The 18,606-nt window shown below is 39.9% G+C and overlaps 1 non-coding gene across 1 annotated transcript; it reads right to left on the reverse strand.

The window, feature by feature from the left end:
- Positions 1-536: 536 nt before the first annotated feature.
- Positions 537-643, reverse strand: LOC148574445 (small nucleolar RNA R71). Its single transcript, XR_015906386.1, has one exon. It is a non-coding gene; the product is annotated as a small nucleolar RNA R71 (small nucleolar RNA).
- Positions 644-18,606: the final 17,963 nt, after the last annotated feature.

The raw sequence follows: 18,606 nt of genomic DNA on the forward strand, positions 1-18,606 counted from the left end.
GGACCTTCCTTAGATTAAGGAGGGAAGCAAGAGGAAAACGAGTAGTTGGTGCTGAGGAAGAGGAGGAGTACTTTGAACCAGATATGGATGAGAATATGGAGAACCATCATGAAGAAGAGACTCACAACCATGGCCGAGAAGGTCCAGCACATTAGGCTGGGCAAGAGAGAAGGGTTTTGGGTTTGTACATCAATCCAAACCCAGGAAATTGTGGAAGTAACATCCAAAGGCCAACCATACATGCCAACAACTTTGAACTAAAGCCACAGCTCATCACCCTTGTTCAGAACAATTGTTCATTCGGAGGCAGTATCCAAGAAGACCCCAATCAACATCTAACCACCTTACTGAGGATATGTGATACTGTGAAGTCTAATGGTGTTCATCCTGACACCTATAGATTACTTCTGTTCCCTTTCTCACTCAAGGATAAGGCATCTAAATGGCTGGAATCCTTCCCAAAAGAGAGTTTAGCAACCTGAGAAGATGTGGTGAACAAATTCTTGGCAAGATTCTATCCTCCTCAATGGATCAACAGGCTGAGAGCTGAGGTGCAAACCTTCAGGCAGCAAGATGGTGAGACTCTATATGAAGCATGGGAGAGGTTTAAGGACCTGACAAGAAGGTGTCCACCAGATATGTTCAATGAATGGGTACAGCTACACATTTTCTATGAAGGCCTTTCTTATGAATCAAAGAAGGCAGTAGACCATTCATCCGGGGGATCTCTGAACAAGAAGAAGACCATTGAAGAAGCCATAGATGTCATTGAGACTGTAGCTGAGAATGACTACTTCTATGCTTCTGAAAGAGGCAACACTAGAGGAGCGATGGAGCTAAACAATGTGGATGCACTGCTGGCCCAAAACAAGCTTATTACCAAGCAGTTGGCTGACCTCACCAAGAAGATGGAAAGGAACCAAGTAGCAGTAATCACCACCTCATCAGCAACCCAAGAGGGAGTGAATGCAGAGGCAGAGGATGAACAAGAACAAGCCAACTACATTGGAAACTCACCCAGGCAGACCCATGATCCATACTCCAAGACCTACAACCCTGGTTGGAGGATTCACCCAAACTTTGGGTGGGGAAATCAACAGGATCAAGGCCAAGATCAGAGACGTCACAACCCCAACAACCATGCAGCTCACCAAAATTCCACACAAAGATCATATCAACATCACCCTAACAACACCTCTCAACATCCATACCAAAACCAAAACAACCCTTCTCATCACTCCAATCCCAACCCACCATCATCTGATGACAGACTCTCAAGGATTGAGAAACTACTTGAAGGCATATGTAAAGAGATTCAAGATAATAAGGTATTCAAGGAGGAGGTGCGAGCCAATATCAAGAATCAGGGAGACACCATCAAGAGGCTGGAATTTCAAGTGGGATACCTCTCTGAGCAGATTCCCAAACCTACTGATAGCTTTCCAAGTGACACAGAGAAAAATCCGAGAGGTGAAGCAAAGAAAGTCAGATGGGAAGATTGCAAGATGGTTACTATAAGTAATAAGGGGACTAAGAAAGAGCTGACCAACCCATTAGAACAACCTGAAGATACTTCAGCAGGAAAGCAGGGGGACAATCATCAAGAAACCACAAATACACAGAAGGAGCTGCTGAGACTCTATGCACCCTTTTCCCAATTACTAAATGGCTGTGTAGAGAAGAGACTATACTCAAGGTTTCTTGACATGTTTGCATCCCTCCATGTAAACATACCATTCATCAAGGCCCTCCAACAAATGCCCTCATACATTAAGTATATGAAGGAGCTGCTGACCAAGAAAAGCTCACTCAAGGGAGGACAAACAATAGTGATGAATAAGGAGTGCAGTGCTCTCATTCAACCAGAGCTGCCTACAAAGAGGAAGGATGCAGGGAGTTTTCACAGCCCATGTGCCATAGGAGAAACAGTGTTTGATAAAGGACTATGTGATTTGGGAGCAAGCATCAACTTAATGCCTTTATCCCTTGTGAAGAGGCTGTAGATTAATGAGATCATACCCACAGATGTAGTTATCAGGCTAGCTGACAAAACTCAAAAACAAGCAGTAGGAGTGGTTGAAAATGTATTGGTGAAGGTTGGGAAATACTTCCTTCCCACAGACTTTGTCATCTTGGACATGGAAGAAAGTCACCTGCACCCAATCATATTAGGAAGACCATTCCTAGCTACAGCCAGAGCACTTATAGATGTGGAGCGAGGGGAGCTAATTTTAAGGATCCATGACGAACAACTCACCTTCAATGTTTTCAAACCATCACAAGAAACAGATCAAGAGAACAAAGAACCAAGGAAAGATCATAGTGAGACATTGAAGGAAGAAACAAGTACTGAAGCACAACCAGCACATCTGGGAATCCCCTTGGTTGATGAAAAAGGCAATCAGCAGTTGTCACAGCTAAAGGAAAATCAGGAGGAACCCAAACAACCAGAGTTATATGAGACCAGCAACAAAATCTCCTTGGAAGAAAAGGTCACAAAGAGCAAGGCAACTTCAAAAGGAACAAAGAAGAAGGTACCAAGGAAGTGGAGGAACAAGAAGATCCCTACAGAGGACTTCTCTCCAGGGGATAAAGTAATCTCAGCTTACGTCCCAGCCATTCCCCCCGATCTCCCCACCATCCCATCTCAGCTACCTAAAGTTTTTACCATTAACAGAGTTCTCTCCCTAGAACATGTGGAGATCCTTGATGAAGCCAATGGAGATAGATTTACTGCAAGGGGGGAAGACTTTAAGCACTACCAACCACCCTGATAAAGGAAGAACGTCAAGCTAGTAACGCTAAAGAAGCGCTTCATAGGAGGCAACCCATGCTTTACATGCTTTTAAAAATAGTTAATAATGCAAAATTCATGAATTTCAAATCAACTTGATATGCACTTGAATGAATAATTGTGTGCAACATATAGTGAGGAACAAGTTTGGTGTTCAAAGCACATTAAGAGAACATAAATGTAACCCACATCATGTCACTCTTAGGGGCCTTGAACAAATCTTTTACACCATATGGCACCAAACTAAGTTTGGAGTTGCCAATGTTGCATACATAGATGTTGAGTTAGCCAGTTGGTTTGCACTCATGAATAGCACTCAGTAGTTAAAAACAAAAACTTTAAAAAGTAGTTAGCCTTTTAATTTTGCCGCCACTTTCTACAAGTGTGTTTTTGATCACATTTCTTTTATTTTGTAGGAGCATTGATGGGGCAATTGAAGGGTTCGGTTAACACAAAAGGATGATACTACACACGTGTCTTCAAGGGGATTGCATTGGGAATGGTTGCCATGCAACATTGGAAGAAGAACAAGCTTGGAAACTGAACCAACCCCATCATAAAGTTGGTGATCCTTGTGCTCACCCATGCTAAACCCCATCCGTCCATCACACAACCACCCGATCAATTCACACCTTTCATTCACTTATCACTTCCCTATATAAGTGAGTCCTAGTCCGTACTTTCCCTTCACATTCCAATTCCCATTTCTCACACTTCACACCTTCGGCATCCAAATCTCTTCATCACACCTTGTCCTAACCAACCAAATTCCTCATCTATCCGTACCTTCCACCCTCTTCACACATCAACTCAAATTCATGGCATCATCAAGCTCCAAGAGGCAAAAGAGGAAGGAACCAGTGGAGAGCATTCCTTTCGATGAGAAGAGATTCAAAACTGCATTCCATGAACTCGAATTTGAACGGATAAAGCTCAAGAAGATACTGCCTGAGTTAACATTCCAAATTGACGAGGATGAGTGCCCACAGATTCGAGAGAAGATTGAACAAAGGGTTTGGCAAAGGCTTACGAACCCGGAGGGGAAGATAAATGCAAACCTCATCAAAGAGTTCTATGCAAATGTGGTCAGAGAAGACAAAACCAAGGCTCCCACCTTCAAAAGTTACGTAAGAGGGAGAGAGGTGGACTTTAGCCCCGATGCTATAACAAGAACTCTTCATTTGAAATCACCACATTTTGATGAGCTTGGTTATCAAGCAAGAGTAAGCAAGAGCCCTGACGATGATGAACTCGAATAAATTGTGAATGACATATGTGTTATAGGAGCTGACTAGGAAAGGTATGCGGATAAGAGACCCAGGTTCATCAAGAGAGGAGACCTCAGCCCTGAAGCCAAGGGATGGTTTGAACTCGTGAGGAGATCTATCCTCCCAGCAGCAAACAATTCTGAGGTCAACATCACTCGAGCTACTATGGTACATTGCTTAGTACAAGGTGGAGATATCAATGTGCATGAACTTATAGCTGAGGGGATTCAAGAGTCAGCTGAGAAGATTGATTCAGGTGCCAGGCTTTGGTACCCCAGCACTATCCTCAGACTGTGCACGAAGGCCAAGGTTATCTTTGAGGATAGCAACCCAGATTGGTTAAATCCTAGGTGGCTAATTATGTTTCAGCATCTAACTCATGTGAGACCAACCCAACAACAAAGAAGACCTCACATAGGAAAGCCAAAACCAAAAGGAGGAGCTCACCAAGAAGAGTCTCATCAGGAAGAAAACCAACAAAGAGAATATTATGACCCAACCAACATAAACTTGAATCACATTCATGGAGCCATTGAGGAACTAGCAAGGAGTTATATGGAGGGACAAGAACAACAACTGCACATTCAAGCTCAAAGGATGGATCGTCAAGAAGAACTCCTTTCTAATTAGATGAATCAACAAGGGAAGTGGCAGAAACAGCAAATGGAACATTATTCCCAGCTCACTCAAGCCATCAATCAAGTGTCTGAAAGGCAAGAGCGTCAAGATAAGCGCCTTTAAGAACTCAACCAACGCCAGGTAGCTCAGACGAAGGCATTCAATGAGTTCAGTGTACTTAATAAAGGACGGCAACTACATAGGGAGGCGTTCAACATAAACACTCAAGCTAAGTTGAACTATATGTCTAGTCATATGCATAATCTACACTCTGCAATCCCTAGGTATGATGAGGTCCAAAAAGATTTCACAGAATAAGAGGAAAGGAAGGTGAAACAGCAGAAGGAAACACTGAAAAAGAAGATGGAAGATGCTGGTTTTTGGAAGAAGTTGATTGGAAAAGGCAAGAGAAGTGGGAGTACAAGCACTCAAGAAAAACACCAAGAAGACAAGCAAGAGGAAGAGCATGGGCAACCCCATGAGTAAAAGGTGGTGGAGTTCCCTCTTTGATCCATATTTTTCAAAGCTTTAAATAAGGAAAATCATGTATGAAATAGAATATGCTTCCATGGTGGTTTAGGATTTTCAATTTTGTTTCTAGTATTCTCCTTGCTTAGGTCTATGATTACTAGTCAAATTGCCTGTTTTCAATTCCATCTTGCATATTATGTTGCTTGTCTCCTTTTTAATCAAATAAAAAGAGAATGTGTGTTATCAAAGACCAGAGGGGAGTTCATATTGTGGAGTAAGTCCCTAATTTTATGGTGTGATAATAGATTAGCTAAGTTGGTTCACCAATAAGGTGGGAAGGTAACTATCTGTCCTGAATTATATGCTTGAAACACACCCCATGAGACTAGATAAATAATAAGATCCGAATAAGAAAAAGGGAAAGAAAAAAAAATGAAAGTTAAAGAATAAAAGAAAAAGAGTAAGAAATAAGGCTAGGCACCAAGGGTTTGAATCTTGAGGCAAGTGTCTGTGGTGTTCCTGTGTAAGGAATTTACTTGGATGAATAAGCTCTTAGGGGTGCCTTATCACTTGGTAACTTGGGTTAACTAACTCGGGATTATCAGCTGAAAGTCCACTATCAAGAGTAACCTTTGCTACAGAATGCTTAGTAACCCAAAGAGGTGCTGGACACCAAGGTCTCAAGAAAGAAAATAACAAACCATGTGCCTGTGGTGTGTATGTATGGGGGAAAGAGACTTGAAGGAGTAAGTCCTTAGGGGTGTCTTAACACCTAGCACCTTGAACCAACTGGTTCGGGAGTGCTGGCTGAAAGCTTATCTTAAAGAGTCGCCCCCTCACAGAGCACCTAGTCTAAGAACACAAATAAGCCCCGAAATGACAAAAAGGATCAATGAATAAAAGTTTCATAAGGTGCAGTCAAGTGGGTATTCCAGGACATGATATAGGTCTGTAAGCCAGTGAAGGAATGAACCTAAGTTGCTATGCATGAAACCACCATAAAACCAAGGACATGACTTCCACAATAATGACTCATTTCTCTTGGCGTTTCATTCATCATTCTCTTGTTCCAGTACTTACTTAGGGACAAGCAAGCTTTAAGTTTGGTGTTGTGATGCCAAGGCATTTTGGCCAATTTCATTGACCTTTTCTTTACTGTTTTAGGGTAGTTTCATGCATTTTTTTAGGAAATAAGCAAGTTTTGGGTAAAATTTCACTTACATCTTGATTCAAGCAAGCATGATGCATTTTATATGATTTCATGAGAATTTTTCATTAATTAAATGACAAATTGGATGATGCATGTCTCATGATGAGGATTAGAACTTTGATGCACTTTATTGCTTGATTTTAGGACAAAGGAAGCAAGAGAGAACCACGTTAGCCGCCACGTTAGTCTAACTAACGTGACCACTAACGTGGAATAGGAGCTAGCTTGCAACGTTAATGAGAAAAGTAATCACCAATAACGTCCTCAAAGCCATCATAGCCCACGTTAAGAGTCACATTAACTAAGTTAACGTGAACTCTAACGTGGAAGAAGAAAGTGGAGCCAACGTTAGTGACACTCACCTTTGTCACTAACGTTGGACCAAGCTCATATTGGCCACGTTAAGTGCCACGTTAACTTAGTTAACGTGGACTCTAACATTGGGAAGCAAAAGAATGGCCAACGTTAGTGACATTCACCTTTGTTACTAACGTTGGACTAAGCCACTTTGAGCCACGTTAACTCCCACATTAACTTAGTTAACGTGGAAGCTAACGTGGAGACAGCAAATAATCGCCAACGTTAGTGACACTCACCTTTGTCACTAACGTTGGAATGAGCCACAATGAGCCACTATGAGCCACGTTAACTCCCACGTTAACTTAGTTAATGTGGAAGCTAACGTGGAGGAAAGGATGATGAGCCAACGTTAGTGACACTCACCTTTGTCACTAATGTTGGAGATGGCTATCATCACCACGTTAGAAGCCACGTTAACTTAGTTAACGTGGATTCTAACGTGGGAAGTAGGGGCATCTTCGAACGTTAGTGACAAAGATAAGCATCACTAATGTTCTCGAAGGATTGGCAAGCCTACGTTAAGAGCCACGTTAACTAAGTTAACGTGGACTCTAACGTAAGGGGAAGAGTGGACTCTCAACATTATTGGAAAAGGTGAGTCCCAATAACGTATGCGAAGGACCAAGAGGCAACGTTAGTGGTCACGTTGGTGCCACTAACGTTGAAGTTAACGTGGATCATCCCTGGGTTAGGAACGTTAGTGAAAAAGGTGATTGTCACTAACGGTCTTGAACCCACACTCTCACTTAACGTTAATGCCACTAACGTCCTGAGCTAAATACCCTGCCTACTTCACACTTTCTCTCTGCAAGTAAGGCTAAGCCCACTGAAGAGGATAACTACTTCAAACTCAAGATCCAAAGGCCCATATCCAAGACTTGAAGAACCAACTAGAAGATCAGAAGAGTAGTATATATAGGGGTAGTTTTGAATTAGATGAGGAGCTTTTTTTGGGGAGTTGGAAATTTGAGAACTACTCTTTGTATTTTACTCTGCACTTCTAGTTTATTTTTTAGAATGTATCTTCCATCTTTGTTTTCCATTTCCAGAGCTATGAACAACTAAACCCCCTTCATTGGGTTAGGGAGCTCTATTGTAATTTGATGGATCAATATTAGTTTTTATTATTCTTCTTCTATCTTTTCTCTTGATTTTACTAGAAAGCTTTCAATCTTCATCCAATTGGATAGTTATCTTGGAAAAGAAGCTATTCATACTTGGATCTCTTCTGAACCTTGGAAGAGGAATGAAGAGATCATGCTAGAAACGCTTTCTCATGTTGGACCAAATTGGGGTTGGAAGGATATGGTGACTATAATTCTACCAATACTTAATTTGGGAATGCATGTGGTATAATCAGTGACCATACTTCATCTCTTCTCATGAGCAATTGACCAAGAAATTGGCTATTGATCAAGATTTGAGAGATTGAATTACAAGGAATTGTAATTTGATCACTTAAGATTGCCAAGGAGATCAATGAACGCATTGATTGAGGAAGAGGTGAAAATGAACTTGATCCGGAGAATGCAACATCTCCTAAACCCAATGAATTCCCCATTTCTGATCTTACCCATTCTCTTTAATTTCTGCAATTTACTTTTATGAGCATCTTCCCCATTCCCATTTAAGATTCTGCAATTTACTTTTTTCGTCATTTATTTTCAGCTCTTTACTTTCAGCATTTACATTTTATGCTATTTACTTTTTCGCCATTTAATTTCCTGCAACTATCAAACCAAATTTGGCTTCGCTCAACTAGAACATTCCTATAATTAAAGTTGCTTGACCAATCAATCCCTGTGGGATTCAACCTCACTCTATTGTGAGTTTTTACCTGATGATAATTCGGTATACTTGCCTAAGGAAAATTGTTGAGAGACAAATTTCCGTGCATCATAAGCCCATCACTAAGAAAAGGATGGAGCAAACAAGAGATCCCACTCATGGACATGACGAAATTCCTCATCATGAAATCCCTGAGATGCCTCAAGGGATGCATTTTCCTCCACAAAACTATTGGGAGCAAATCAACACCTTCCAACATGGGACAACTAAGGGTGGAGCACCAAGAGCATTCCATCCTCCTCCATGAAATTAGAGAAGACCAAAGAGTCATGAGAGAGGAGCAACAAAGGCAAGGAAGAGACATTGAGGAGCTCAAGCACTGCATTAGATCTTCAAGAGGAAGAACAAGCCGCCATCACTAAGGTGGACCCGTTCTTTAATCTCCTTGTTCTTTATTTTCTATTTTTCGAATTTTTATACTTTATGTTTATTTATGCTTGTGTCTTTATTACATGATCACTAATGTCTAAGTGTCTATGCCTTAAGGCAATGAAAATGAATCCATCACCTTTCTTAAATAAAAAATATTTTTAATTGAAAAGAAAAAGAAGTGCATGAATTTCGAATTTTATAACAGATTAATTATTTTGATGTGGTGGCAATACTTTTTGTTATCTGAATGAATGCTTGAACAATGCATATTTTTGAATTTGATTGTTCATGAATGTTAAAATTGTTGGCTCTTGAAAGAATGATGGAAAAGGAGAAATGTTATTTGATAATCTGAAAAATCATAAAATTGATTCTTGAAGCAAGAAAAAGCAGTGAAAAGCTTGCAGAAAAAAATATATATATGAAAAAAAAAGAGAGAATGAAAGAAAAAAAGCAAGAGGAAAAAGCCAATAGCCCTTTAAACCAAAAGGAAAGGGTAAAATAAAAAAGGGATCCAAGGCTTTGAGCATCAGTGGATAGGAGGGCCCACAGGAATAAAATCCTGGCCTAAGCGGCTAAACCAAGCTGTCCCTAACCATGTGCTTGTGGCGTGAAGGTGTCAAGTGAAAACTTGAGACTGAGCGGTTAAAGTCGTGGTCCAAAGCAAAAAGAGTGTGCTTAAGAGCTCTGGACACCTCTAATTGGGGACTCTAGCAAAGCTGAGTCAAATTCTAAAAAGGTTCACCCAGTCATGTGTCTGTGGCATTTATGTATCCGGTGGTAATACTGGAAAACAAAATGCTTAGGGTCACGACCAAGACTCATAAAGTAGCTGTGTTCAAGAATCAACATACTTAACTAGGAGAATCAATAACACTATCTAGGATTCTGAGTTCCTATAGATGCCAATCATTCTGAACTTCAAGGGATAAAGTGAGATGCCAAAACTGTTCAGAAGCAAAAAGCTAAAAGCCCCGCTCATCTAATTAATACTGATCTTCATAGATGTTTTTCGAATTCATTATATATTCTCTTTTTTTTATCCTATATGATTTTCAGTTGCTTGGGGACAAGCAACAATTTAAGTTTGGTGTTGTGATGAGCGGATAATTTATACGCTTTTTGGCATTGTTTTTAGTATGTTTTTAGTATGTTTTGGTTAGTTTTTATTATGTTTTTATTAGTTTTTATTTAAAAATCACATTTCTAGACTTTACTATGAGTTTGTGTATTTTTTTGTGATTTCAGGTATTTTCTGGCTGAAATTGAGGGACCTGAGCAAAAATCTGATTCAGAGGCTGAAAAAGGACTGCAGATGCTGTTGGATTCTGACCTCCCTGAACTCGAAGTGGATTTTCTGGAGCTACAGAAGCCCAATTGGCGCGCTCTCAATTGCGTTGGAAAGTAGACATCCTGGGCTTTCCAGCAATATATAATAGTTCATACTTTTTTCAAGATTTGATGGCCCAAACCAGCGTTCCAAGTCAGCTTAAGAATTCTGGCGTCAAAACGCTAGAACTGGCACAAAAGCTGGAGTTAAACGCCCAAACTGGCACAAAATCTGGCGTTTAACTCCAAGAAAAGTCTCTACATGTGAAAGCTTCAATGCTCAGCCCAAGCACACACCAAGTGGGCCCGGAAGAAGATTTCTGCGTTAATTACTTATTTCTGTAAACCCTAGGCTACTAGTTCTCTATAAATAGGACCTTTTACTATTGTATTTTCATCTTGGTTCTTCGGGTTCCCTCTTTGGGGCCGAAGCCAATGACCACCATTATCACTTTTGTATTTTCAACGTTGGAGTTTCTACACACCATAGATTAAGGTGTGGAGCTCTGCTGTTCTTCATGAATTAATACAATTACTATTGTTCTTCTATTCAATTCACGCCTACTTCTTCTCTAAGATATTCATTTGTTCTTCAACTTGATGAATGTGATGATCTGTGACACTCATCATCATTCTCACCTATGAACATGTGCCTGACAACCACCTCTGTTCTACTAGCAATGGCTTGAATGCGTATCTCTTGGGTTTCTAATCTAAGATTGGAACCTTCGTGGTATAGGCTAGAATTATTTGCGGTCATTCTTGAGATCTGGAAAGTCTAAACCTTGTCTGTGGTATTACGAGTAGGATCTGGGAAGAGATGTGAAAGCTGTGTTTTTGCTTTTCGATGTGTACGCATACATCACACTTACGCGTGCATTGCCTTTTTTCCATTCCACGCGTACGCGTCATAGACTATGACGCATGCGCATCGATTTCAGTTTCCCAACTCCAAACTCTGGGCTGCTTGTCGTGGACGTTGGAGGCAACATTTAAGGCAACATTGGACCTCCAACGTTCGTTTGGTGATGCGTACACGTGATCCACGCGTACGCATGGATGGTCAATTTTGCCATTCCATGCATGCGTGTGACTCACGCTTGCGCGTGGATTTAAAAATTTTCTTCTTTTACGTGTATGCGTCATTGACGCATACGCGTCGCCCGAAATTCTTTCAGCTCTAGAAAATGAACATTTTCAAGGACGTTGGAAGTAACGTTGGACTACCAACGTTCCCTCCAACATTGGCACCAGAAACTTGTAGAAAGTTGCATTGCCTGCTTTCCTTTTCTTGCTCCTCTTCTGCTTCCTTCCTCCTATTATCAACAAAATAAATACATCAAAGCTTTGCTATAATCACAAGAATTTGCCTCATTCTTAGCACATAAGTAATTATGGCATAAATCTCATGAAAATGAATCAAATTAACATTGTTTGCATGAATCAAGGTAAGCATGAATTTCTCATCCAAATACTTACTTATTGCCTAAGAAATGTATGAAACTACTCTAGAACAAACTAAAAATGGCTTGTGAAACTAGCCAAGATGTCCTGGCATCATGCTCAAGTATCATACAATGCAACCAATGTCTTGTCACCAAATAAACATTTACTTCTCATAAAAGGATTTGCCTTAGCAGCATCACTAGTGTTCACAACAAACACTTGACCTTGGGGTTGGTTTTGACCTGTATTCGAATTCCTCCTACGAGGGCAACCCTTTGCAATGTGTCCGGGCAGTCCATAAAAAAAACAGGCACCTTTTCCTCTCGCCTGGTGGTACTGATCATAAGTGGGTCTTCTAATGCTTCCTTGACATTGAGGGTGTTAAGGTGCGTGTCCACCCCTCTTGAAGTTCTGACCTCTTGGCTGAAAGTACTTGCCTCGGCCTCTGTTGTTGTTTCCTCCTTGGGTATCCCTTGCTAGTGCTACCTTCTTTACATAATCCTTCACAACCCTTGGCTTGATCACAAGCTCAAAAGATATCCGAATCTCCAAAGGAGCCACAACAGTCATGATGTTCTCCCTCAAACCTCCTTGGTACTTTATGCATTTCCAACTCTCATAGGACTTCAGGGCACCCTGACACACTCTAGAGAACCTACACCTCAAATCTGCTTGTGTACTCGGCCACGGACAATGAGCCTTCCTTTAGTTGCATAAGCTCTAACTACCTAGCTTCCTTTACTGATTCCAGGAAATAATTTTTGTAGAAGGCCGTCTGAAATACGTCCTAAGAAATGTCGACATTCTGAAGTTGTAGTAATCGGCATTCTCTTTGCCACTAATGTTGAGTCTCTCCTAAAATTTGGTACGCCGTAAACTCCACAAACTAATTGTCTGGAACATGCTAAGCCTGCAGAGCACACTCCATGACTTGGAACCAATTGTTTGCTTCAGTAGGATTGGTCGACTTGGTGGATGAACCTTTAGAAATAAAGCCAAGGTCATCGGAGCACCTCCCAAGTCGTTATCGTCTCCTTCTCCATTCCCATTTCCTTTCCATTTCCATTTTCGGCCGGTTGACCTATCCTTTCCACGACTTGCATAGTCACAGCAGCATTCGCTTCCATAGTATTTGCCAGGTTGGCCATCGCTACCATAAACTCGGCATGTTCATTAACGGGTTGATTACCCTCATTGTCTCTCCGTGTACGCGTACGACCTCGTTTGCGAGTGGCCATTAAGGTTCTTGTCTTCACCAAACAATTGATAATTTGATATCAAGGTGATCAATCTCAATATCTCAAGCCTGGTGCTTTAATTATCCCAAAAAGGCACTCACAAACAAGCATGATATACATATATGAAGCTGTAAACCTAAATAGCATAAAAGAAAAAGACACAGAGTATAGAATAAAGCATAATTTTGGTCCATCCCTCAGGCTCACGAAGATGAACCGCTTTGATACCACTAAAAGTAACACCCTATTGCCTTAAGCCTTACCTCATGACATAAAGCAAAAGATAACAAAGTGTCACGATAGTTCTAAAACTCGTACAATAATATATATAGGAAAAAATAATAACACTAGAAGTCTGATGAAGAATTATAGCTCAAAATAGAAACAGAAAGCGTAAAGCGTTCACTCGATAACTGTAAGTGTAAATGCATAAGATACAACATAATACAATACTAATCAGTATAGATATATAAGTATGATAGTAAAAAGAGCTTTAGTCGTAGCCCGCGGAGTTTAGGCCGACTAGTTATTATACAAACAATACAAAGTTTTTGAGTTAAAACAACATATACAACTTATCTCTAAAGTCAAGCTTCTAAAGCAACGAAGATACAAAAGTGAGAGTATATCTATGATAAAGTAATCCAAAATACAAAAGGTGATAAAAGATCCTCCGCTCCGTCACCATCTCGCAACTCATCGAGGTAGGTTACGACCTGCATCTGACAAACAACAACAACAACATATGGAATGAGAATTGGAGGTTCTCAATATGGTAACAGTTCCTAGTAATGTAAGATATAAGGTTCTGGGATGCCAAAGGCAATCCTTGAACTTTACATCAAGGATAGATTCAAACTTATAAAACAATTTAACAAAGTCCTTAAACAAGTCATCTAACTTAGGGGAAATTCTAAACTATTGATAACACCGTTGTCCCACAGCCTTCGCCAACCTAACCTCCCTGCGATCCCATAGCCACCGCCTACCGAGCCTCTTCAATCCCTGTAGAAAACACAAGTAAGGGCATACAAGTAATACACAATTAATGTTCATATATAGCAAGTAAATCAGGAAGCAAGTAAACATGTTATAACTTAGGTAATAGAGGCAAGTAAACAAAGCAAGCAACCATATAGAAAATGCACATGATGAATGGCTGTCCTATTAGCTGTGATATCACATTGTCGGTTCAAATGCCAACCCAACACATTCCCATGGGAATGTCACCTTTCGGTCACGAGTATAAATGGGTACCCTCCCTAGGGATATAGTGTCCAGCTCACTTTCCCAAGGATATAGTGTTTGGCTTACTGTTGAACTCGAAAGGATGTAAGCGGGATACTCTACCACAGTCCTCACATTAATATCCACGTAAAACAGTATTCAATAAGTTCATCATTCATCTCTGAGTCTTAGACTCATCATAACCATCATTAATCCTTGATTTTACAAGTTATTGTTAACTCTTAAGTTCTCAAATTCATCACCAATATAGCACTTCACCCGTTCACTCACAACTTCAGAAACCTAAGTCTCCGTCTTCTAAACTTATACAAAAATTCATCAATTTAACTCATTGACTCATCTTTATTATTCTTACACAAAAATTGAAGAAGTTTAGAAAGTTAGAGAACCCTGGAAAAGTGAGGAAAATAATTTTTCAGTAAAACAGGGGTCATGCGAATGCAGCATGCCTTGTCCCGCATACGCATTAGTTGAAATTCGGACGTCCGCGTACGCAGCACCCTGTTAGTGTACGCGAGATACCCCTAACAGAAAAGGATGCTTGCAACGCATGTTAAAAGTCGCATATGGATGCCTTGAAAATACATGCTTCCGTACACATGGTAATGCCCGCGTACACGAGACCCCAGACAGTGGAGAATGCTCGCGTTCCGTGCACAGGTTTGCGTACGCATGCTGTATCAAACTTAGAAAATTTTTAAAACTGTAAAATTTTAGATTTTTGTACCTAACTTTCTCGTTTTGAAATATTTTCCATTCATTCTTCAAACGTCTTAAAGCTCTTGGTGCAAACCTTCATAAAAATCTAGTTTCATAAAAATGGGGATCCGGAGGCCAAGTTATGCCTTGCTAAAGTTCGTTAAAAACAAGGTTTTACACAAAATCATCAAAGTTCTCTACTTTCCAAATTTCAAAGCCAAACTAAATCAAAACCTACTCAATTTCATCACAAAATACTACCATACACTACACTTTACCATTCCATTGTACCTCAATCATTTCGACACATATTTCACTCAATTTTCCCACCATAATCCAACAAAATTAATAATTCCAAATCAATATTTTAATATCAACAATTTGTACAATTCAATCCCTCATATACATCCTTCATCAACATACAACATGATCACATCACTGCGATAGTATCACAATCATTATATCCCAATTATCATCCTCACATCCAACCACATGCAACTCATACAACCTCATCATAATTTACATATCACATACATAATCCAATCAACCATTTATTCAATTCAATCCTATCTTAAGGTCAACTAGCCTAAGTATCACGAAACATTACATATTACATAAAGAAAACTAAAACCATACCTTGGCCGATTCCCAATACAAACAAAATCACCAAATTTGATTCCAACAAGTCTCCAATCACCAACACCACTTCCAAAGTCACGAAATATCAAGCTATACATACCAATATCACTAACTTCAGTACCTAGAATTCACAATATACCAAACCACAAGGGTTTTTAAGAAATCTTACCTTAATCATAGAAATTGGTGATGAAACCTAATGATTTCTCACTATTGGTTAGCACCTAAACAACCAAATCACAAAATTTCACTAAAAAACAAACCTCGAATTTGAAATTCACTTAAGGCAGAGAAAGGGAGTATGAAAGTCAAAAGCTTACCAGCAAAAATAGTAGAACTAATGGACTCGGCGAGAGCTTTGCGTAGTCGCAAACGGGACACAAATCGGAGCACCGTAGCTCAAGTTATAAGAGGAAGAAGTTGAAGATGAATAGTATTCTTCTTCCCTCTTCTCCCAACTCATTGCGGCTGTAAGTGTGTGTGTTTATGAAGTTATGAGGCTGAAATGACCTCGTTTAAGGTTATATATATGTTGGGCTTAGGTCCAACTTGGGCCTGATCCAACCCGTTTGCATTTTTATCCCATTTAGCGCAATTTTGTGCCAAACTTTTAGAATTAGTGCCCGGTTTTAAACTTTAATTATTCTCCTAAGTCTTTCTACCATTTTTTTTTATTCTCACGCAGTATCGACCAAACTTAAGTCGATACTGCCGGCTAATTTACCATTACACATTTTTACGCAATTTTTTTTGTAGAAAATTATATTTTCCAACTGGAAAAATTTTACTGAATTCAATTGTCACCTCTAAATTTCTAAATTAAGACTTCTAAATTTTTGACATATTTTAGGCAATTATTTTATTATTATTTTACGTTAATTAATTGGTTGATTATTTTTCGGTTCTTCAACTAATCCTTCGTCAAAGGGTTAGGAGCTTTGTTTATGTTTTCTATGGGTTATTAATCTATGTTTGTTTTATTTTAAAGTTTTTCATTTATCTATTTCATGATTGAGTTATTCGTTGTTCATTCGGATTAGTGGTATCAAAAGGTATGCTAATCTCTTTTGAATTCTTTTATTAGAATTAAAAAATTTGATATTTAAATTAAAACTTGAAAACTCTTTCACATGACTTTTTGAATTCAGCTAGGAATAGTTGTTCAATTGGTGTGCGATACGTACATGATTTTCAATCATAATACACTACAAGAAAAATACCCATTCAGCCACACTTTTTTTAAGCTACATTTGAAAAATGTAGCCTATTCTATGAATAGGCTACGCTTTTCTCCATGTTGCCTTTTTATAAGAGAAAAGGATACACAATTGTGGCATCATTTAAAAAGTGTAGCCTTAGGTATTTTAGAAATCACTTATAAAGCGTAGCCATTGGTTGATATCTATAGGTTCACTTTTCGTATCAAAGAGGACGCTTTTAGAGGGTAGCCTATTTATTAAGTTTTAGGTGCATTTTAAAAGTGATGCCTAATGTATCTAGAGCCAAAAATTTGTCACTTGTGAATTTTTTCCCTCTTAACTTTTCCCCAGCGTAAGGACGCACACTCATTTCACACTTAGTGAAAATTTTCCCTCCAAGAGAAGAAAACCCTTTCACCTTTCACCTTTCAGAGAAGAAAACCCTCAGCTCACACTCAGCTCGTTATCACCTTTTCACCTTTCAGAAAAGAAAACCCTCCAAGAGTCACCGCTCACTACGTGAAGAAAACCCTTTCAGAAAACCCTCCTGCATCGCGCGAACCGAAAACCCTCACCATCGCGAAGATCGCACCCTAGTCACCACTCACCCCCAGTCACCACTCACTGCCACACACCACTCACCACTAACCACTGACCGTCGCTCCTCTTCGCCCTCCTACACTAATCGTCGCGTGCCGCCCATACCGTCGTCGATCTCTGCACTTCTCGTCATCCTCTCTGTGCTCACATTGTCGATTACGTATGTATTAATTTTCATTTGATTCTGAAATTTGAAGGGTTGAGGTTTTCGATTTTAGAAACCGGTTTCTGCTCTGTACATAATCACAAACACAACAACTATTCTCTTGTTTATTTCTTGTATTTCAATTAGAATGTTGAAATTTGAGAGTAACCAAGTTGATGCATGAGCCAGATACGCCATTTTTGAGCTGAAATCGTATTTGGTTTGGGTGACATTTTAAGATTATTTATTTTCCAGGTGGCATTTGTATTGAACTATCACTACAAGAAAAATACCCATTCAGCCACACTTTTTTTAAGCTACATTTGAAAAGCGTAGCCTATTCTATGAATAGGCTACGCTTTTTTCTGTGTTGCCTTTTTATAAGAGAAAAGGATACACAAATGCGGCATCATTTAAAAAGTGTAGCCTTAGGTATTATAGAAATCACTTATAAAGCGTAGCCGTAGGTTGATATCTATAGGTTCACTTTTCGTATCAAAGGAGACGCTTTTAAAGGGTAGCCTATTTTTTAAGTTTTGGGTGCACTTAAAAAGTGATGCCTAATGTATCCAGAGCAAAATACTTATCACTTGGTAACTTTTTTCCTCTTTTACGCGAAAGGAAACCTACACTTAGCGAAAATTTTGTCAATTCCCTCCTAGGTCATCACTCCCCTCTAAAGTCCCTTCATCCTTGCACTGACCCGTGAAGAAACCCTCTCACCACACTCACCATCGCCACTGACCACCCACTATCGCGCAGAAACCCTCTCACTGCACCATCGCGAAGAAACCCTCTCACTGCAGCAACGCAAAGAAACCCATACTCATCACCACTCACTACAAGAAAGTCACTCCTGTTCGCCCTCACCATCATCATCTCTGCGCTTCTCACCTTCGCCAACCCTGTCGCGCACAACCGTCACCGTCGCCACCACTCACTCATCTTCATCACTCACCACTCACCACGCCGTCACTCATCTTCATTGTTGCTTCTCTTTGCTGCGCGCTCACATCAGGAAGACTCTGCCTCAACTGAAAGCCTCTCATCAGTCACTCACCATCGTCAAGAAGGTATGTATTCACCTTCATTTGGTTTCTAAAATCTGAGAGGATAGGATTC

The sequence above is a fragment of the Arachis ipaensis genome, chromosome B2 (genome assembly GCF_059453495.1).
Source record: "Arachis ipaensis isolate K30076 ecotype BB chromosome B2, ASM5945349v1, whole genome shotgun sequence".
Taxonomy (NCBI): Eukaryota; Viridiplantae; Streptophyta; class Magnoliopsida; order Fabales; family Fabaceae; genus Arachis; species Arachis ipaensis.